We start from the raw sequence: 16,434 nt of genomic DNA on the forward strand, positions 1-16,434 counted from the left end.
TTGGTGCAGCATTGTTGCGTCGAATGTATGATGTAATACTTACGATTATCTGTGGAATGTCATTAGGAGATCTGGAACAAAATGGGACTAATTAGCGTGTTATGGAAATTAATGACAATAAACATTTTCTGGTACAGTCAGCCAAAAAAGTGGTTTACAACTTTTCGACCTTATGTGTTTAAAATAGAGTCGAAAAGTGGTAAACCACTTTCTTGGCTGACTGTATACATTACACGTAAATACATACGCTTGATTATAAAATAAATAACCGGGAGGCCTAGCTAAGATGCCATTAGATTGTAGTCTTCCATCGCTAGACTGCAATCTATTTGGCATCTTAGCTAGGCCTCTAACATGAAGAGCGAAGAAACAATTTGTTTGAATTGCTATTACAGTGCAAAGGAGGCATGGGCTAGAACTCTCACTTTTCAAATTAAAATAAGGAAAATTCTTCAAATTATTAAGACGATGCAGGGGTCAATTCTCCATACAAACGCTCTCGGCTATTTCCTCCCTGGTTTTTGAAGAGCAACGATTTTTTCAACTCAGATTATTATTTCATTTATTTATCTCTTTTCTTAAGCTAGGTTTATTATTATTTTTATCTGTGTTGGACCGTTTTGATTTTTTGATATTCTTATTTTTAAAGACGCTAGAGCCCATCAAGAAATTCCTAATACGGCGTTATTGATTATGGCGTAAAAAAAGGTGTGGTATTCAAAATTGGTGACAATTAGCTAAAAAAAAACTAAACGGTCCGACACAGATTATTTCATTGTTATTCAGATTCTCAAATTTCGTTACGATTAATTAAGTTTTGAAGGAGAAACAGTCGAAAGCGGAATCTTCGATTTTAAAGATTTTTTTTCGCAATATCCTTTAACTGAGTTCTTAATGGACAATTGTTTTTGATGAATCTAGTTAATAACACTGGTATATTAAAATAGAATTCCCAAATTGAAAGGGGGCTACTTTTATTTTAGTATTTTCGCTCCTTTAGCGTCTTAAAATTAACACTCTCTAAGGTTTCATAAATAAAAATAAGCAAGATGATTCAGAAAATAAGTTAGCATTTAAATTCGATCTCTATCGATACCGTCTAATCTTATCCAACTTGAAAACTACTCTTATATTGAAAACTACTAATAATACCTTGCATAAAGTTAATAATGCAACTTTAAATGCCTAATAACATAGAGCCAGAGCCTACCTGCCAATTAACCTAAACATACCAACACAAACAAATAAATATATGCAGAAAATATAATTCCCGGAAAGTCTAAAAATAGCCTATCCGCGTCCCTTATAAGGTACAACGGGCGGCGGCGTGTCAAAGCGGCGCCTGCGCACCGCCACCCTTAAAACTACCTATCTACTTTACAAAAACCTATATGCCAATTGTATTTTATTTTTAAATTAAACCATATGGGAATAAGGATAGAGTTTACTTTACAAGCGCGGTACGTGTGAGTGGAGACGTTTTGAAATTGGAACGCAAATCTGTGTGATTGTACCGATATGTGGATAAAAGAGCTTATAAAGCTTTCAAGTGTCCGTTCTATAGTAGACTCTAAATGAAAAGTTTATAAGGTTTAGTTTAGTTTGATTGGTGTAAGGGTGTTAAGTCTTTTTGTACGTGAATGGGATAAATGCGATTAAAGCGATAGATGAGATAGGCTTGTGCGGTAGCTCGAGATAGGAGGTAGCTAATTGACTGTTTGTTTATTCTGTGATGTTTGTTTTGCAGAGAATTTCAAAGGTATAATTTAACTTAAAAAATGTAAGGTTTTTTTCAATCGAAACTAAAAACTAGGTACTAAAAACTTTTAAACCAAGTCGTCTCGAGTCCAATAACGTATTTCTAAAAGTCATACAAAGGAAGGTAGAATCATTACGATATAAGTGCGGAAAAAAAGAAGCTCGTTTCGAATGGTCATAAATTATATCGACACGAGTTACGAATATATTTTTTCTAATTTAACAAAAAGCAATAGTTAATATACCTACCAGGTGAGCCTGACGACGTGTAGAATTTAACGTTAAACAAGAAAAAACAAGGTGCACAACTACATAAGTTATAGCAGTTCGCTATTAGTGCAATAAAAGCACTAAGAAAAGCTATGATTAATTACATTTCAATTACCTTTAAGATTAGACCAGAAGCCATTACTCCATTTCACGATGCTCCACATATAAGGTATACCGGTAATAGCATGTTATGTAGGTGAAATTCAGGAAAAACGAGGTTTGGAGGTATATTAAGAGGCAATCGAGTTGATTATAACCACAATAAAAATTTAAATTTTGAAAAAAAAAACCCCGACATAGTGGACCGATTTTCATCGAACATTCAGCTTTCAAACAAAAATAACAAAACCTAAATCGGTTCATCTGTTCGAAAGCTACGATGCTACCAACAGACACATACACAGACAGACAGACAGTCACATCAAACTTATAACACCCCGTCGTTTTTGTGTCGAGGTTTAAAAAATTACAGTAGCAAGAGGCATCGTTGCCCATGGACACCTGTAGATGTAGACGGAGAGCTGGTAGAATTTTGGAGTAGGTCCTTGACCTGGATATAAGCTCAAATGCTTCTCTGATCACAGCCAACCTCAGGTCTGCAGGTCTGGCAGCTCCGAGCGGGGCTATATCAAACAATAAACTGCAACAACAGGTGTGTTAAAAACCTAGAACCACAAAATTAAAATTTTGAAAAAACCCCCGACCGCGACATAGAGGACCGATTTTCATGAAACATAGCTAAGAACATCACTCCCGACTAACTCAGTTTTCAGACAAAAAAAAACTAAATCTAAGTCGGTTGATCCGTTCGGGAGCTATGATGCCACAGACAGACACACACACAGACAGACAGGCAAACAGACAGACAGACAGACGGACAGACAGACAGACACGTCAAACTTATAACACCCCGTCGTTTTTGCGTCGGGGGCGTTGCTGAACTTCAGGATAAGGATATATACTATTTTTGACTGTGCAAAAAGTTTCGAATACATTTGTGTGAAGTAGCCAAATATTGGTAGAACGGGGCCCTGCGGGTTAATAATAAGAATAAAACAATATCTAAAACCTAGCCGGTCTAGCATGTGTGTTTGTGGGTCGCCGGCGCCATGGCCAACCGCTCGCCATATGCTACTTATGACATACATCATCTATCGATTGGGTATAGGTACTATGGCCGGGTAAAGATGAATGAACGTATATATCTATCTAAACACAATAGTAAACTTCTAAAAGAGCAGGCAGTTGCAAGATGTCTGTTCCGACGTAAGTAATAGGTAAATTATAGAAAATGTGCATGGAGTATCCTAAGTTTATTTATTTTTTGACAAATAAGGCCTATTTAAATAACAAACATGACTATTTGGGGCAGTAGGTAAGGTGCAACATTTTTTTTAAATATTCATTTTAGAATCTACTTATAGGCTGTAAGGCTATCCAAAAACAGGTCTTAAAACTGCTTTAATTTCATATGAAATATTACGAACTCTGGCATACAAACATTAAATAAATGTCATATACAAAGAAAAAGTGACCAAGGCCTCCAAGTGTTCCGAGCTGGAATCGAACCAGCGTACTCCGTTAACCGGACGGATGCCTGTAAAACCACTCGGCCATCGGATTACGAAAGCAAGGGTCGAAATTTCCAAGTATATGACACAATTACCGAAGGCTTAGCTCTGGCATACAGCTAAGTTTTAACGGGCTCTATCTAGTGCGAACATTATTCAATTCAATTTACAAAACCAAATTACACTTATTTAAAACAGCCGTTAAACCTTGCTTAAATACAAAAGCCTAAAGCGAAATTAAATTACGATCCCATATGTTAATACATAATTCAGTGTCATTATATCAAAACTGCAATCGCAAAACCAAACTTTATATTGAGTGTATAAGACAGTCAAAAATTTCGCGACAAAAGGTCCTAGGAGTGAAAAAAAGTCACATGTAAACATTTTATGACGTACAACTTTGAGTCTTAGCAAGTATAATTACAGTTAACATTTAATTGCACAAGTTGTTGTGGTAAAGATGTTTAATGGTGTGAAGTGAGGTGCACATTGACCTTCGCGCATGCGTTTGGGGGCCGTTTCGATAGCAAACATCGCGAAGGACTTCCGTATTATGTGGGTTAAATAATCATTTAAATACGTAATGTCAATAAGTAGCCGCGCGCGCAAACGCAAAAACGACGGAGTGTTATAAGTTTGACGTGTCTGTCTGTCTGTCTGTCTGTAAGTCCGTCCGTCTGTATGTCTGTCTGTCTGTCTGTTTGTCTGTCTGTCTGTGTGTGTGTCTGTCTGTGGCATCGCGCATCGTAGCTCCCGAACGGATGAACCGATTTAGATTTAGTTTTTTTTGTTTGAAAGCTGAGTTAGTCGGGAGTGTTCTTAGGCCATGTTTCATCAAAATCGGTCCACTATGTCGGGGTCGGGGGTTTAGAAAAAATCTCGACTGGGGGGCCATTTTAACTGATCCATTTTTAGGGTTCCGTAGTCAACTAGGAACCCTTATAGTTTCGCCATGTCTGTCTGTCGGACGGACGGACGGACTTCCGTCCGTCCGTCCGCGGATAATCTCAGTAACCGTTAGCACTAGAAAGCTGAAATTTGGTACCAATATGTATATCAATCACGCCGACAAAGTGCAAAAATAAAAAATGGGAAAATGTTTTATTAGGGTACCCCCATACATGTAAAGTGGGGCTGATTTTTTTTTTCATTCGAACCCCAACGTGTGATATATTGTTGGATAGGTATTTAAAAATGAATAAGGGTTTACTAAGATAGTTTTTTGATAATATTAATATTTTCGGAAATAATCGCTCCTAAAGGAAAAAAGTGCGTCCCCCCCCTCTAACTTTTGAACCATATGTTCAAAAAATATGAAAAAAATCACAAAAGTAGAACTTTATAAAGACTTTCTAGGAAAATTGTTTTGAACTTGATAGGTTCAGTAGTTTTTGAGAAAAATACGGAAAACTACGGAACCCTACATTGAGCGTGGCCCGACACGCTCTTGGCCGGTTTTTTTCTATTATTACACTATGATGTTGAGTTCTGCATGTATCCACTGAACACGCCTACCGGTGGACACTCTATTTAATAATGCAAACATTGTAAAACATGGAAAAAATGGACCAATTGAATCCCCCAGTCGAAATTTGCCCAGCTGTACCTTACGTTAATTACGTTTTTAAAGCGTATCTATTCTGTGTGTCTACGCGTTGCAGAAAGAAAGAGAAAAACCTTAAAAGAAATTGGATGGAGACGGTGTGAGATGATACTCGTAATTTATGAAAGTGAATAATTGAGAGTCGAGGGTGCCTCGCCTCACCAGAATCATGCTCTGATCCTTTTCTTTTTAGGAGAAAAAAATGTGGCGATTAATTTTGACCCGTGTGGAGAGTTGACATGATAACCTAAACACAAAAATAAATTTTGAAAAAACACCCGACATAGTGGACTAATTTTCATGAAACATGGCTAAGAACACTCCCGACTACCTCAGCTTTCAAACAAAAAAAAACTATATCTAAATTGGTTCATCCGTTCGGGAGCTACGATGCCACAGAAAAACAGACAGACAGACACGTCAAACTTATACACCCCGTCGTTTTAGCGTCGGGGGTTAAAAACAGGCTTTCCATCAAGCGGACCGTATGCTTTCAAGGGTGATTGATTGCCACCGTAGTAGTATACTATAAAAAGAAAATCAGGGTATCGTTTCTAGTTTGCAGTGTTAACAAATTCTATAAAGTTCACTGCTCTAAACAAAGTGGTAGGTCGTAGGCCTTCAGTACCGGCTAAACGACCTTAATCGGACCGTCAGTCAACCCACGCTGGCTGATGTGTGGTCGCCATTCAAGAACATTATGCTTACTATGCTCACCCATTGTTCATAAGCCGAGCAATTCATTTGAGATCAAATTCTTCGGTATTCGAGATGTTAATAACTTGTTTTGATTATCGTTAACTGGTGAAATATCTACCTACCTCATAAGGGGCTGACAACACCCAAATGCGCCAAATCGATGTTACTTGCGCAGTTTTTTAAGACAAACTATTATAATATAGTTTTATCAAGGCAAGTAAATTATATGTTATTATTATATTTCAACGACTGTACTCGATACACGATTTAACGAAATCGGCTCTATAGAAAAAAATTGCAAAGATTGGTCTCTCGAGTTCGTCATTTAACGGTTCTATATCGTTAAATTATTGACTTAGTTGTCTTTAATTAAAATTACAATAACAAAAACTCCGATAGTTTTTAGAAGTTAGACATAGTGTCATATGGGTAAATGAATTAGACCCAGAGTCAAGGCAACACTGTACTATTATTTGTTCCAAGGTCACCGAGGTCTAATGAGCCAGCCCTATGGTCCCCGGTGACATCACAGATTTTTTTTGAAAGCTCCTTAATTAATTTGTGAGCGCTTGGGCACCACGGTCCTAGAGTTTCGACTGCAAATGCCGCAAATATATCGATACCTTTGGGTTCAATTGGCGTAAAGGACAAAATGCAGGTTTTCAGGAGAAGCAAAAAACAACTTTTTTTTTAGAAAAATGTTTATATCTTTTTTATTTTTTGACCTATATTTGTGACGTATATAGAAAAATATGTAGATTTTTAGTATCCTTCACCTAGTGTAGCAACCGTAGTGATAAACTAAACGGTTTAGAAGTTAGATGGTTGTAAAGGACACGTCAAAATGCTATGGACGTCCTTTACACCCACGATTTTTTTGAACAATTAGAGTTGATAGGGTCGTAAATGACGGTCTTAGATGATTTTTATACAAATTCGGGGCGTAAATGTAACCGGAATGGTACAAATGGCAACTGTTTTTAGCTTAGTTTACAATTGAGAAACTTGAAAAATGTATCAAAACGTAGTTAATATGGCATAGAATAGCCACAATAGTGTTACAGTGTATATTTATCTAAATATTTAGCAGAGACAAAGAACAAGACTATTTTATATCCAGTTTTGCAATAAAGAAACAACATTTGCTTAAAAACTATCTAGTATTTTGGAAAGTTATTATTTTAGTACTCGCCGCTGTCTCAACTCTCAATAAGTTACGCATTCAGTATTTAATTCTAGCAGGGAAACGCTTTCGTAGTTTAAGTAAATATAAAAACACTAATGGTAATCACGTAAACTTTAATCAGCAACTGTGAACAGTAGACTATATTAATACGACAATAATTTCAAGTATAAAGTAGAAAGAAGTTCTAAGAATAACTAAGAGTTAAGTTTAAGTACCAATTTATAAACGCAAGTTAAGACGCGTATACAAACTGTGACCAACTAATAAATAATAGTAACTGTAGTCAAGACTACCTACTATGTTGATGCATATTTTTGATAATTTTAAAACAGAAGATTGTTATTTAGTCTTTAACCTGTTAAGTAAGAATAATCTTAATTATGAGTTCAATCCTAGAAATATTATAGTCAATGCTTTAACACATTCGTGGACACGTATGCTATAGCATACGCGTAGTCATTTGTTTCCTTTGGTCTATGACAGATGACGTCACTAGCCGTCCGTGAACGTGTTAAGTACCTGTGGGTACATAGCCAAGTCACCAAACGCTAACGCTTATTCGCTAGCGAAACGCACCTGTTATTGTCGCACTAAATGTTAGTATAGTCTACTGTTAAAGTTTACTGGCGGCGTAGCTGAATGGCAATCGTCGACGCCAGACGCCGACAAAAATGCAGTCTGGTGCAATACGCAAGAGCGATAAAGCTATAGCTATAGCTACGAAAAAAATATATAGCTACGAAATAGATATTATCGTGAGCGTTTGTGCATACGTTGTGGGTACGTACCCTGATTACCATAGTGTTTTTTTTAAATTACCTACATCTCGTCGCAGTATAATAATACTACGAAAGCGTTTCCCCGCTAGAATTAAAGGCTGAATGCGTAACCTACTGACTATTCAACAGCGGCGAATACTAAAAAAATAACTTTGAGCTTGTTGCTAAAGTATTAGTAGATCGTTTTTAAGCAAATATTGTTTCTTTATTACAAAACTGGATATAAAATAGTCTTGTTCTTTTTTGTTTCTAAGATAGCTTAGATAAATAATACACTACATTAAACTAATGTCTATTCTATGCCATATTAAGTACGTTTTGACACATTTTTCCAGTTTTTAATTGTAAACTTAGCACAACATTTGTACCATTTCGGTTACAATTACGCCCCGGTTTTGTATAAAAATCATCTAAGACCATCATTTACGACCCTATCAAATCATGGGTGTAAAGGACGTTAATATCTTTTGACGTGTCCTTTACAACCATCTATCTTCTAAATCGTTTAGTTTATCACTACGGTTGTTACACTAGGTTAAAGATACTCATAATCTGCATATTTTTCTTATACACGTCACAAATATAGGCCAAAAAAACAAAAAAGTGGGTTTATCTTTCTCTTGGAAACCTGCATTATATGTCCTTTACGACAATTGAACCCAATGATATCGACTACAGTTGCGGATAAAATATTTTTAGTGCTGGTCGTAAAGGACGAAGAACAAAAAAACTTGTCCTTTACGCCCAACTTTACCACACTACTATAGAAAGTGATCCTTAAAAAGTAAGGGCTTAAAGGGCAATAATATATATCAAGGTGACTTACGACTATATTTTTATTTGTAGATTTCCTTTACGACACAAATAATAATTTATAATTAATGACTTGATATTTACGCCCCTTCAGAAAAGCTATTTTTGCAAGTCCATAGTAGAAAATCTTGGTCGTAAAGGCAACTTTTTAAGAGATATCGAAATTTTAACTACACAGATCGATAGCGCTTGAAATTCTGAACAAAACTGTATATATAACCCTTAATTATCCCAGCAGTAAGTTGCTCCTATGACAACATTTCATGTGAATTTTGTAAATGTAATCCGAGAGAGCCTCCTATTGGCCTTCCTTCACGAAGTATCTTAGACCCTAGAGTACGATCGTATATAATGTTAAACATAGTATCAAGTATTAGCATGCTGGCAGTAGGTCAGCAGTTTCTCTGGTAGGCGGCCACATCAATGTCATTCGTCGCATGTATGCATAGCTGCTGTATATTTATATTGGTTATACATATACATAGTATACTGTGTGTGGCGCGTCTGGGCATTTTAATATAGTACTTATACGTTAAATAACTTGCATGGTAACATTGAGAGAAATTTGCATTGTGAATTTAACAAGTTCGACTTGTTGCGGTTTATCCGTTTGAATGATTGATGATTTCAACACTCCTAACATTACCTGGATCCGTTCAGACAACTCAAGTCACTTCATACCTATTGATCCCTTAGATGCTAAAGCGAAACTACTATTTGATATTATCTCACTTTGTTGTCTCTTACAGCATAATAATGTGCCTAATCATAATAACAGATTTTTGGACCTAGTTTTATCTAATTCTGATTCAGTCAAAGTCTATGGTGCTGAGCCTTTGAGTAAGCTTGATGTGCACCATCCGTCTATTGTGATTGACGTACATTGCACTTCGTGTGGTAAAGTAATGGACACTTGTTCTGTTGAACGCCTTAATTTCAATAAATGCAATTTCAAAGAAATAAAGAGTGAACTGAGTTCTACCAATTGGTCAGCATTGTTTTGTTCATCTGACGTTAATGAGTGTGTCCGTGTATTTTATGATAAATTGAACCTTATCATTAGGAAACATACACCTCTACATAGGATTAATAGTGCTAAATTTCCCCCGTGGTACAACAAATCATTAAAACATAGTCTTAAAGAAAAAAACAAGTATCACAAACGGTACAAGTTATATGGGAATCCTAGGGATTATGATACTTTCTCCCTGTTGCGCGCTAGGTGTAAGAATCTTATTGATCAATGTTATAAATCATTTTTACTGTCAATTGAGAACTTTACGGTCTTAAGGATGACATTAAGTCCTTTTGGCGTTTTGTTAAGTCTAAGAAGGAAGGTACATCCATACCTCAAACCATGAAATATGGCCATAAAACGTCTTCCGATGGTCAGGGTATCTGTAACATTTTTTCTGAATACTTCGGTTCTGTCTTCGAACGTCACAATTCCCCTGACTTCTCCAATGTGTCTCCTTTTTGCCTCGATTTCAATAGACCCAATTTGTCGAATATCTTGATCAGCCGTACACTCATAATAAACAAAATCAAATCTCTAGATACTTGTAAAGGAGCAGGCCCGGACGGGATTCCTGCTTCGTTTGTCAAGGAGTGTGCTGAGGAACTAAGTGCTCCCCTCTACCTTTTGTTTAACAAATCTATTCGCGCTGGGGTGTTTCCTCATACTTGGAAGATTGCGCACATAGTGCCTATATTTAAATCTGGTGACAAATCTAGTTGTGAAAACTACAGGCCTATAAGCATTTTGTCTTGCATAGCTAAACTATTCGAATCTATAGTGCACACATTCCTGTACAACCATGTCAAGCCATTCATATCTGATCGTCAACATGGATTTGTTAGTAATAGAACCACAGTTTCTAACCTTCTTGAGTATAGGCATTATTTGTGTAAAGTTTTTGCTACGCGAGGTCAGGTTGATGCCATATACACGGACTTTTCAAAGGCGTTTGATAAGGTAGATCACCGAATTCTTTGCTACAAAATAGAGGCATATTATGGTATTCATGGTAGTCTCCTTCGCTGGGTCGAATCTTACCTCCTAAACAGAAGTCAGCTTGTCACCATCAACGGGTTCTCATCCCCTGAGCTTCCTGTAACTTCGGGTGTCCCACAAGGGTCTCACCTGGGCCCACTGTTGTTTGTTCTATTTATAAACGATCTCGCTGATAGTTTAACATGTCCCTCCTTACTGTATGCAGATGATCTTAAAATTTTTAAATCTATTAATGACTTGAGTGACTGCTTACTCTTACAAAAAGATCTTAATCAAGTATCTGACTGGTGTTCTCGTAATAATATGAACTTAAACGTTGATAAATGCCATGTTATAACATTTTCTAACAAGAAATTTAAACTTAACTATGACTATAAACTAACCGGTCAGAGTCTTAACCGAAAGACAGTCGTAAAGGATCTTGGTATACTTTTCGATGAACAACTTAGTTTTAGACCACACTATGAATATTAGTGAGTAGGGGCAGGCAACTGCTAGGTTTTATCTTTAGAACGACAAAGGGCTTTAGGAACCCGAATAGTCTAATTTTATTGTTCTTTAGTTTGGTGAGGAGCGTTTTGGAGTATGGTTCCTCTATATGGACCCCACATTACTCTGTACACATCAATGCCATAGAGGCGGTGCAGAGGCTGTTTTTGAAGGTTCTTGCGTTTAGATTCAAGTTGGGACGTACATACAGATCGTATACCAGTCGACTAATCAAGTTTAATATCTCTACTCTTGAAGCACGTCGTAAGATGTGCGACTTCTTAAATTTACACAAAATAGTTCACTCTAGAATTGACTCTGCACCACTATTATCATCCATTACTTTCAATACACCTAGATTTAGAGGTCGCAACACTAAACTTTTCGCTCTTAGAGTATATAAAAACAATACTTCTTTCTATAATCCCATTACTAGAATGTGCCGCCAATATAACGAGTTAGCTTCTAATCATATTCATTTTGACATTTTTGACCCCAACATTGCTAGATTTAAGAGGCGCTTGGCTGGCGTCCTCTTCACCTCCTCCTCATGCTCCTCATGCTCATCTTCATCTTCTTCTGTCACTGACTGCTAAATTTTCCTTCTACCGTTTAAATATGTTTAAGTTTGTCTCACTCGTATAGTTTAAATGCGTATACCCTTAGCTTAAGTTAATTACTCCCTTATTTGGTATTAGCTAAATTGTTACCTAATAGTTCTCTGATGTTTGCTATTGTAGTTTTACTTACTAGATAGTGCTAAAATATGTATTGTTTCCGCTGAATTGTAAAACATGCTGAGTACACTTGTTTTGGATCTCGTGCTAGTTTTAAGCCACTTAGTATAAGTTTTAATTGTTATCAAGATTTTGTACGAAATCTGTTTGGTGTACCTAATAAAGTAAAAAAAAAAAAAAAAAATGTTTAAAACAAACTTTTTGTTTGAACCAAAGAGCACGTAGGCGCTATTTTAACCAAAAAACTTGTTGAACGAACATGAAAACTGGTTGTATTTTCTCTCAGTGAAGGTCTTTATTTCCCAAATATGTGGAAGTTGTACTTACTATGTGATAACTGATAATACAACATGAAGGGGACACTGACCATGCTAACTTTGCACATATTGGGCAGGCACGTACTACTATACTTTGAATTAATTTTTATTTTAACCATTGATTCGTCCTGATTACTACGAAATTATAATTTACCATTTTTTTAATTATGAAAGTGCCATATATCTATCTGTTTTTATTCATCGGCTTTGGTTGAAATAATTTTATACAGCGCGTAAACGTAATAAGGGCGATAAATGAAACCAGGCGTATAATTCAATATTGTTATCATTAATTAAGAGGTGTTTTTGATTTACTCTTAATTTTCACCCCATAATGAATTTTTGAAAAAATCTCAGCAGCAATGTACTGTAAACGTGGTTTGTAATTTTATCCGGTATCGATAATTATTCCTATGAAATTAAAACACGGAAATAAATAGTAGTTCATAAACCTCAATAAGACTCAAAAGTAATTAATCTAACCATACTTAATCCACCTCAATGATCACATTAATACACAATTATGTCATAAACAACATCGCACATATGTAAATACAATTTAATTAAGGAAACTCCGAAGGCCAACCACAGTTTTATGAATGACTAATCTATGCTGTTATCAAACGATGAGGAGGGCACAGACCTCCTGTGATGTAACTGGAATCTGATAAAGGTAACGTATATAAGATTAGTGATATAGGGTAAGTAATTTTTAGATAAAGAGAGATGTTGAGAAATGTATAGTGAACATATGCATTTTTCCGTATAGAGGATATTTTCTTTTAGTTTTTAATTAAGGTACAGCGGGGCAATTTCGACTGAGGGGTAAATTTCTTTCCATGTTTTACAATGTTTGCATTATTAAATAGAGTGTACATCGGTTATACATATATTACACGCGTGTTTAGTGGATACGTATGTGGAACTCAACTTAATAGTGTAATAATGGAAAAAATGGATCAGATTTGCCCCTCAGTCGGGATTCACCCCGCTGTACCTTATACCATGAATATGTTTATCCTGATTTCGTAACAATTTTCTACTTAAATAGCAAAATATGTATTGGAACAATTGTAACTTGGAATAAAATATGGATATCTAATAAAACCCTCTGGAACTTGAACGGCATCTTCACGTGCAAAGCGGAAGTTATGAGCTAGTTTTATTATAAGGTTCATATACCTATAGAGGTGATGCCATATCTAGTTACCTGCTTATTTTTCATTCAGTACCTTCATTATGAATCCATTAAACTGTATTAAACATATAAAAGGAAAACTCACCGCTATATAACTTACCAAGCAAATACATGATAACCATCAATTTTAATCCTTATTTTACTAGTTACAAGCCTTATTTTAGTATAAACTTTTCCTCTAATTTACGAGCTAGGAAAAATAAACACAGGGTACTTAATTATGAAAGACAATGGTGTTCTTTCACTGCACTTTGCCGATCATTTTAAGAAAAGTCTTAAATATGATAAAGAGATATTAATATCAACTATATCAAGAGTGTATAAGACTCAATATGAAGACGTGGAGTTCTATGTTATCATGTTTGGTGTTAAAGTATGAGGTGCTAAGTATCATGTGTGGAACTAAAATTGACTTTGCTGCACTTAGAACAATCAGCACTGTACTTTTACACCCACAATGTAAATGATCCATTTTTTCTATGTTTTACAATGTTTGCATTATTAAATAAATAGAGTGTCCACCGGTTATGTATGTTAGGATTTGGGAGGTGTTCAGTGGATACATGTAGAACTCAACATCAACGTCATGGAAAAAATGGATTAGTTACACAGAACTTAATTTAGATAGAAGAAACAAATTCATATATTTGTATAGGGGCCGAGCGTGCCAAATTTTGTACTGAAGTTGATTCTTGCCTGTAATTTTAAATATGTCTCAGGCTCCTGATTGTTCATATTTTTTGTGTTGTTGTAATTGAATATCACGTAACGAAGCGTTTTTTATGTTTTGGTTGACTTCAACTTACAAAAATTGACGCCCGAAAGCTGCATGCTGCGAGTAAAGACGGACAACTCAGTGGATTTCACTGAGTTCATTTGACACGCTAAGTAGATACGTTTACTTGATCTATGGTATAATATGACATCTGTGATTAGTTACAATAGTCCCCCAGTCGAGATTTGCCCCGCTGTACCTTACCTAAATTTGGGTACGGAGGTTTTATTATCGAGGGTACAAAAAATTGTCTAGTACTAAGTATGTTACAATAATTACCTACCAACTAGTTAGTTATATTATACCTGATAAGAGTATCAATTTACACCCTGTTTTATCCTTTTTTGACAACTGTAGAAATACAAAAATCTCAAATTAATTTCAACAAGTGCCATACATTTTTTACCATAAAATTCCCTATTCAAAAACTCACACAAATGACATCCACTTAACACATTACGTAAAGTGACAGTGTATGTGTTAACAGCTCCCCACACCTACCGGTCTCAATAATAAAACAATACCATTTGCACACAATCGCACGGCAGCCCAAACCGAGAACAAACAGACATACATGCAACACCTAGGGTTGACGAATTGTCAAAAACTTTACATTTTTCAGAAATTAATAATTTTTAAGAAAAAAAAACCGCCGCCTTTGGGGGTTCTGGTGAAAGCTACTTGCGAATGTTGGATTATGTAGAAATGTGTAGGTATTTTTTTAAACTGCTTTTAAAGCTTTAATTATTTGATGGCAACAAAAATCAATATACGTATACCGTTAAGGTTTGAGGAGTTTCCTCAATTCCTCATGAATCCGATTATAAGAAATCGAAGCTTGACAAAATTTGACTTGAAAAGTCAATATGCTTAACAAATATAACTAAATAAATGTTACTGTTCTGAACTTAAATGCATGCTGTTCTTATAAAAATACCAAAGTCACTATAAGTGTGCCGTTCAGATTTGAGGAGTTCGGTTCTGACCATCATCTGCAGTTCCACTGCACCAAATGTCACTATTCTGGACGTAAGTGCATGCTGTTCTTATAAAAATACCAAAGTCACTATAAGCGTGCCGTTCAGATTTGAGGAGTTCCGTTCTGACCATCATCAGCAGCTCCACTGCACCAAAAGTCACTGTTCCGTACGTAAATGCATGTTGTTCCTTTAAAACCATAAAAATCGCCATATGTATGCCTTTCAGATTTGAGGAGTCCCTCGATTTCTCCAGGATCCCATCATCAGAACTGGGTTCTGAGAATAATGGGACCAATCTGTATGCATATACATTCAATAAAAAAATTTTTTTTCAAAATCGGTCCAGTAACGACGGAGCTAGATATCGAGGAACAAACATTAAAAAAAAAAAAAACATACAGACGACTTGAGAACCGTCCTTCTTGAGAGATTTGAGGCGACGGTTAAAAAGATAAATAGGTACGGCATCTGCGAACTACGTAATGTAATGGGTCATGGGTTCAAAAGTGTGGAAGAAGATCGGACAGACAATAGATTCTTCGGACAACAAAGTGGATTCCGTCCTAAACGTTAGAGTCCTAAATATTGATGGGATATACATATAGGTCGTATCTTCTTGATCTCAACATACCTACTTAATAAATTATTCAGCTAGCGGGAGTAACACTTTCCAGGAAATTCCATCAAGGATAAAAATCCATTAATTTGTAACTTTTTCCAACTTGACAACAAAGATTTTTTCAGATTCTTGCATTAGTGATAGTTGCAAATTCGATTTTATCCATAAAATTACTCCTCTGTGTCAACCCTACAAGCGGAATGTCACTGCGCATGCTAATCATCAAATTGCGCGCGCGATTCTTATTCGGCCGCGATTTGGCGTCGATCAATTAAGATCTACGTCAATCAAACATTCTATGTGCAATATGTTAATGTGGACTTTAAAAATTATTATTTTTATTGCCCCGAATTGTAATTGGTTATTAATTTTTCATTAGTCTGTTAGTATTGCGCATAAATACATGAGTTAGCAGATTACTTTTTGAGATTAGGTAGGTAGGTACTTTTTGTCAAAAACGTCAGTGGATTTATCATTAAAACATAACATCCTGCACAACTCATTAATTCATCATCATTCCGTCTGTTGCTGATAATTTATTGTGTAACACCGTTTTTAGTGGCTGAAGGTGAAGACCAACGTGACTCCGATGTGGTCTACCGAAGACTCGACAAGAGATAGTT

The 16,434-nt window shown here is 35.9% G+C and overlaps 1 protein-coding gene across 1 annotated transcript in view; it reads right to left on the reverse strand.

Annotated features, from left to right (window-relative positions):
• The window catches only part of LOC125233049 (inverted formin-2-like), a 170,337-nt gene that overhangs the window by 57,980 nt on the left and 95,923 nt on the right, over nt 1–16,434 (reverse strand). Inside the window, 1 exon segment of the mRNA XM_048138896.1 lies at nt 44–71. The gene's annotated coding sequence lies outside the window, so the exon portion shown is untranslated.

Source organism: Leguminivora glycinivorella, chromosome 1 (genome assembly GCF_023078275.1).
Source record: "Leguminivora glycinivorella isolate SPB_JAAS2020 chromosome 1, LegGlyc_1.1, whole genome shotgun sequence".
Lineage (NCBI taxonomy): Eukaryota > Metazoa > Arthropoda > Insecta > Lepidoptera > Tortricidae > Leguminivora > Leguminivora glycinivorella.